This window comes from Triticum aestivum, chromosome 1A (genome assembly GCF_018294505.1).
Source record: "Triticum aestivum cultivar Chinese Spring chromosome 1A, IWGSC CS RefSeq v2.1, whole genome shotgun sequence".
Classification (NCBI taxonomy): domain Eukaryota; kingdom Viridiplantae; phylum Streptophyta; class Magnoliopsida; order Poales; family Poaceae; genus Triticum; species Triticum aestivum.
The window spans coordinates 295817901-295823900 of NC_057794.1; positions in this window are offsets into that span (position 1 = coordinate 295817901).

Here is a 6000-nt window from a genome sequence, read left to right on the forward strand (position 1 = left end):
ACCGATCTAATACTATTGTTTTGGGGTTATGCATTAGAGACAGCTGCATTCACGTTAAATAGGGCACCATCTAAATCCGTTGAAACGACACCGTATGAACTATGGTTTGGCAAGAAACCTAAGTTGTCTTTTCTTAAAGTTTGAGGTTGCAATGCTTATGTGAAAAAGTTTCAACCTAATAAGCTCAAAACCAAATCGGAGAAGTGCGTCTTCATAGGATACCCAAAAGAAAATGTTGGATACACCTTCTATCACAGATCCGAAGGCAAGATATTCGTTGCTTTGAATGGATCCTTTCTAGAGAAGGAATTTCTCTCGAAAGAAGTGAGTGGGAGGAAAGTAGAACTTGATGAGGTAACTGTACCTGCTCCCTTATTGGAAAGTAGTTCATCACAGAAATCTGTTCCTGTGACTACTAGACCGATTAGTGAGGAAGCTAATGATTATGATCATGTAACTTCAGATCAAGTTACTACCGAACCTCGTAGGTAAAACCAGAGTGAGATCCACACCAAAGTGGTACGGTAATCCAGTTCTGGAGGTCATGTTACTTGACCATGACGAGCCTACGAACTATGAGGAAGCGATGATGAGCCTAGATTCTGTGAAATGGCTTGAGGCCATGAAATCTGAGATGAGATCCATGTATGAAAACAAAGTATGGACTTTGATTGACTTGCCCAATGATCAGCGAGCCATTGAGATTAAATGGATCTTCAAGAGGAAGACGGAGGCTGATAGTAGTGTTACTATCTACAAAGCTAGAATTGTCACAAAAAGGTTTTCGACAAGTTCAAGGTGTTGACTACGATGAGAGTTTCTCACTCGTATCTATGCTCAAGTCTGTCCGAATCATGTTAGCAATTGCCGCATTTTATGAAATCCGGCAAATGGATAAACAAAACTGCATTCCTTAATGGATTTATTAAAGAAGAGTTGTATATGATGCAACCAGAAGGTTTTGTCAATCCTAAAGGTGCTAACAAAATGTGCAAGCTCCAGCGATCCATCTATGGACTGGTGCAAGCATCTCGGAGTTGGAATATACGCTTTGATAGTTGATCAAAGCATATAGTTTTATACAGACTTGCGGTGAAGCCTGTATTTACAAGAAAGTGAGTGGGAGCACTACAACATTTCTGATAAGTATATGTGAATGACATATTGTTGATCGGAAATAATGTAGAATTATTCTGCAAAGCATAAAGGAGTGTTTTGAAAGAAGTTTTTCAAAGAAAGACCTCGGTGAAGCTGCTTACATATTAAGCATCAAGATCTATAGAGATAGATCAAGACGCTTGATAAGTTTTTTTCAATGAGTACATACCTTGACAATATTTTGAAGTAGTTCAAAAATGGAACAGTCAAAGAAAGAGTTCTTGGCTGTGTTACAAGGTGTGAAATTGAGTAAGACTCAAAGCCCGACCACGGCAGAAGATAGAAAGAGAATGAAAGTCATTCCCTATGCCTCAGCCATAGGTTCTATAAAGTATGCCATTCTGTGTAGCAGATCTATTGTATACCCTACATTGTGTTAAGCAAGGGAGTACAATAGTGATCTAAGAGTAGATCACTGGACAGCGGTCAAAATTATCCTTAGTGGAATAAGGAAATATTTCTCAATTATGGAGGTGACAAAAGGTTCGTCGTAAAAAGTTACGTCGATGCAAGTTTTGACACAGATCTGGATGACTCTAAGTCTCGATCTAGATACATATTGAAAGTGGGAGCAATTAGCTAGAGTAGCTCCGTGCAGAGCATTGTAGACATAGAATTCGCAAAATACTTACGGATCTGTATGTGACAGACCCGTTGACTAAAATTATCTCACAAGCAAAACATGATCACACCTTAGTACTCTTTGGGTGTTAATCACATAAACGATGTGAACTAGATTACTGACTCTAGTAAACCCTTTGGGTATAGGTCACATGACGATGTGAACTATGGGTGTTAATCACATGGTGATGTGAACTATTAGTGTTCAATCACATGGCGATGTGAACTAGATTATTGACTCTAGTGCAAGTGGGAGACTGAAGGAAATATACCCTAGAGGCAATAATAAAGTTATTATTTATTTCCTTATATCATGAAATTTTTTTATTATTCATGCTAGAATTGTATTAACCGGAAATATAATACATGTGTGAATACATAGACAAACAGAGTGTCACTAGTATGCCTCTACTTGACTAGCTCATTAATCAAAGATGGTTATGTTTCCTAACCATAGACATGTGTTGTCATTTGATTAACGGGATCACATTATTAGGAGAATGATGTGATTGACATGACCCATTCCATTAGCTTAGCACCCGATCGTTTAGTATGTTGCTATTGCTTTCTTCATGACTTATACATATTCCTATGACTATGAGATTATGCAACTCCCGTTTGCCGGAGGAACACTTTTTGTGCTACCAAACGTCACAACGTAACTGGGTGATTATAAAGGAGCTCTACAGGTGTCTCCAAAGGTACATGTTGGGTTGGCGTATTTCGAGATTAGGATTTGTCACTCCGATTGTCGGGGAGGTATCTCTGGGCCCTCTCGGTAATGCACATCACATAAGCCTTGCAAGCATTGCAACTAATGAGTTAGTTGTGAGATGATGTATTACGGAACGAGTAAAGAGACTTGTCGGTAACGAGATTGAACTAGGTATTGAGATACCGACGATCGAATCTCGGGCAAGTAACATACCGATGACAAAGGGAACAACGTATGTTGTTATGCGGTCTGACCGATAAAGATCTTCGTAGAATATGTAGGAACCAATATGAGCATCCAGGTTCCGCTATTGGTTATTGACCAGAGACGTGTCTCGATCATGTCTACATTGTTCTCGAACCGTAGGGTCCGCACGCTTAACGTTACGATGACAGTTTCATTATGAGTTTATGTATTTTGATGTACCGAAGGTTGTTCGGAGTCCCGGATGTGATCATGGACATGACGAGGAGTCTCGAAATGGTCGAGACATAAAGATCGATATATTGGAAGCCTATATTTGGATATCAGAATCGTTCCGGGTGAAATCGGGATTTTACCGGAGTACCGGGGGGTTACCGGAACCCCCCGGGGGTTATTGGGCCTACATGGGCCCTAAGGGAGAAGAGGAAAGGAGGCAAGAGGTGGCCGCGCGCCCCTCCCCTCCCTAGTCCGAATAGGACAAGGAGAGGGGGGCGGCGCCCCCCCCCTTTCCTTTCCCTCTTCCTCCTCTTTCCCACTTCTCCTTCTCCAACTAGGAAAGAAGGGAGTCCTACTCCCGGTGGGAGTAGGACTCCCCCTTGGCGCGCCCTCCTTGGCCGGCCGCCCCCTCCCCTTGGCTCCTTTATATACGGGGGCAAGGGGGCACCCTAGCACACACAAGTTGATCTTCGTGATTGTTCCTTAGCCGTGTGCGGTGCCCCCTCCACCATATTCCACCTCGGTCATATTGTAGCGGTGCTTAGGCGAAGCCCTGCGACGGTTGAACATCAAGATCATCACCACGCCGTCGTGCTGACGGAACTCCTCCCCGAAGCTTTGCTGGATCGGAGCCCGGGGAGCGTCATCGAGCTGAACGTGTGCCAAGAACTCAGAGGTGCCGGAGTAATGGTGCTTGGATCGGTTGGACCGGGAAGACGTACGACTACTTCCTCTACGTTGCGTCAACGCTTCCGCTTTGGTCTATGAGGGTACGTAGACAACACTCTCCCCTCTTGTTGCTATGCATCACCATGATCTTGCGTGTGCGTAGGAAAATTTTGAAATTACTACGTTTCCCAACACTGTTTTCTTAGGAAGCAGGGTTATCGTTCCAAAATTCAGTTGAAAAAGCCGAAGCTGTCCAGAGAATAGATCATTTAACAAAGGCAACGGACCCACCCCCTAATAATATGCCAACACTTCTTATAGAATTCAGCCGAAAATCCATCCAGGCCGGGAGCCTTATTATTTTTCATCTGCGATATGGCCTCAAACACTTCTTTCTCAGTAAAAGGAGCTGCCAAAATATCATTCTCCACTGCAGTTAGTTGAGGAACATCCTCAATCCTGGACTCATCCAGAGACACACAGTTATCCTCTGGAGGTCCAAACAACTGCTTGTAATACTTGGTAATGTATAATTTTAGGTTCTACTGTCCTAAAATCATTCCTTCATCTTGTTCAATCTGAAAGATCCTCTTCTTTCTGTGTTTACCATAAGCGATCATGTGAAAGAATTGAGTGTTCGCGTCCCCCTGGACTACTCGTCGGACCTTGGCCCGCAACGCCCACTTCAATTCCTCTTCACGAAGAAGCTCTTTCAGCCTCATCTCCGCGTCAAGCTTGGCCTGAAACTCCGAGGCCGGTAGAACTGTGGTTTCTGCTTTTACATCTAAGGACTGAATAAGGGAAAGGAGCCGTTCCTTTTCAACCTTATAAATCCCGCTAAGATGCTTAGCCCACCCACGTAGGAAACTTCTCAAGTGCCTGATCTTATTCTGCCAGCGCTCAAGCGTAGTCCTACCTCCTGCATCCTTAGCCCACTCTCTGGCTACGAGATCAAAGAAGTCGTCTCGTTCAAACCAAGCAAGCTCGAACGAAAACGAATTTTTGTTTCCCAAGTGGGTGGCCTTACCAGAGTCCAGAAATAAAGGTGTGTGGTCAGAAATTCCATGGGAAAGAGCTTGAACTGTTACAAAGGGAAACTTCTGTTCCCATTCGATGCTAGCCAACACTTGATCCAACTTTTCAAACGTCGGATTTTGCAACGCGTTAGCCCAGGTGAATTTTCTTCCCGAAAGCTCAATCTCTCTCAGACCCAAGCTTTCAATGATAGTATTAAACATGAATGACCATCTGTCATCAAAGTTATCATTGTTCTTCTCCTCACGCCTTCTAATGATGTTGAAATCACCCCCACCATGATAGGAAGCTGCTCAGAGCTGCAAATCCTAACCAGATCAGCCAAGAACTCGGGTTTGAGTTCGGGCAGTGCGGCACCATATACCGCCACCAGAGCCCAATTGAACCCATCTGCCTTCGACCACACTCGAAACTTAACTACAAAATCTCCCATTACCACACTTCGAACTTCGAGCGAATCGCATCTAACTCCGAGTAAGATCCCACCCGATCTCCCTCTCAGTGATAGACAGTGCCAGTCAAAATCAATACCTCCCAACAAAGTATTCAGAAATTGTGGCGCAAAATTATCTCTGCCAGTTTCCGACAAAGCGATAAAATCTAACCTATGCTCAATAGACGCCTCTGCAAGAAACCTTCTTTTAGCCAAGTCTTTCAGACCTCTGCTATTCCAAAAGATTCCTTTCATAATTCATCATGGAATTTTTTTGCCGTACGGATCCTAGCACTCCTACGCACTGCGGACACCGGGTAAACCTTCCGCTTCCATTTGCGTTTAGGAATGTTCTGACTCTCCAGCCGGTCCTCACAACCAGTCTCAGAAGGTCTAACCACGACATGCTCAGATGTATCATCCTCCTCCTCCGACTCAGGTAGGGGAGGTATAAGATCCGCACAAAATTATCGAGCACCCTGACCCCCAAAGCATCAAAGTTGGAATCACTCATGGGCTTAACCGCTGCTAAGTTACGAATCATCTCTAAGGCCTGCTCAGCCTCTAAATCCAGGAGATCATTAACAGAATTTGAAATTTCACTATCATTACTACCTAGTGAAACTCCTAATTGGTTTGCATTATTAATAATATCATTATTAGAAAAATGCAAAATGGAATTAGATGTATTAATTGACATACCAATAGTGACCCCAACATCACAAAGCTTGGCCACCCTCATGGTGCATCGCTGCTGAATGTCGTCAACCTCTGGATGATTCTGGAGACGACAACTCAGCCGTCGCCCCTCAGAAACTGGATCTGGAATCCCTCCAAATGCTATAACCTCCTCTCGAGAGATCCTGCCCGTGGTGGGACCTCCTGCCTCACCCCAAACACGACGCTGGTCAGCCTCCATGGACGACCCAGCGGTAACACCAGGAAGCGG